This window comes from Sinocyclocheilus anshuiensis, unplaced genomic scaffold, assembly GCF_001515605.1.
Source record: "Sinocyclocheilus anshuiensis isolate Anshui unplaced genomic scaffold, SAMN03320099.WGS_v1.1 scaffold944, whole genome shotgun sequence".
In the NCBI taxonomy this organism is placed as follows: domain Eukaryota; kingdom Metazoa; phylum Chordata; class Actinopteri; order Cypriniformes; family Cyprinidae; genus Sinocyclocheilus; species Sinocyclocheilus anshuiensis.
The window spans coordinates 1,750,884-1,752,033 of NW_015549559.1; positions in this window are offsets into that span (position 1 = coordinate 1,750,884).

The window sequence follows — 1,150 nt, forward strand, 5'->3', positions numbered from 1 at the left end:
CTGTTCATACTTCTTTCTTTCTTTCTTTCTTTTTCTTTCTTTCTTTTCCTGCCTTCTCTTTTCCTTCCTTCCTTCCTTGTTTTCTTTTTCTTTTTTTCTCATACTTTTCTTTCTTTCATCCATACTTCTTTCTTTTCCTTCCTTTCTTCCTTCCTTCCATGTTGTATTTCTTTCTCTTTCTTTCGTATATGCTTCTTTCTTTTCCTGCCTTCTTGTCCATACTTCTTTCTTTTCCTTCCTTCCTGTTACTCCTTTCTTTCTTCCTTCCTTCCTTCCATGTTTTTTTCTTTCTTTCTTTGCATGTTTTCTTCCTTCCTTCCTTCCATGTTCTTTCTTTATTTCTTCCTTCCTTCCTTCCTTCCTTCCTTTCTTTCTTTCTTTCTTTCTTTTTCTTCCTTTCTTTCATCCATACTTCTTTCTTATCCTGCCCTCTTGTCCATATTTATTTTTTCCTTCCTCCCTGTTACTTCTTTCTTTCTTTCTTTCTTCCGTTCTTCCTTTCTTCCTTCCTTCCTTCCTTCCTTGATTACTTTTTCTTTCCCTTCCTGCCTGTGCTTCTTTCTTCCTGTCTGAACTTCCTTTCCCTTCCTTCCTGCCTATACTTCTTTCTCTCCTCCCTCCTTTTTTCTTTTCTTTTCTTTCTTATCCATTTCTCTCATGCTCTATCTCTTCCTCCCTCTGCAGATGGCGTTTCAGTGTAATCCATTAACCGTTATTGTTTTTCCTGAACATGACATTGATTCAATTTAACACCAATCAATTTCTGACATTCAGATCTGACCTTAAGGCAAACGACTCATGAACTATGATCAGAATTAAACTTTTGCTAACGAGGTGATCTCTCAGCCTTGCCCAACAGCAACGTTCTCTAAAAATTAGATCAATTATTATAAGGCAAACAGACCCGAAGTTGATTACCCTGCCCTCACTAATTTGTGTAATTAATAACCAGCCCTGGACCAGAATAAGAAGTTTATTAATCCATATCTACAAGCTAGTAATGAAATTGCTTGGGCAGGTCATCCATTTAGATGGTAATGTCATAATCAATGCTGCCACACCATACATGTTAATGAGCATTGTTATGAATTGTTACAGTTAGAGGTGTGTATGTGTGTGTGTGTGTGTGTGTGTGTGTGTGTGTGTGTGG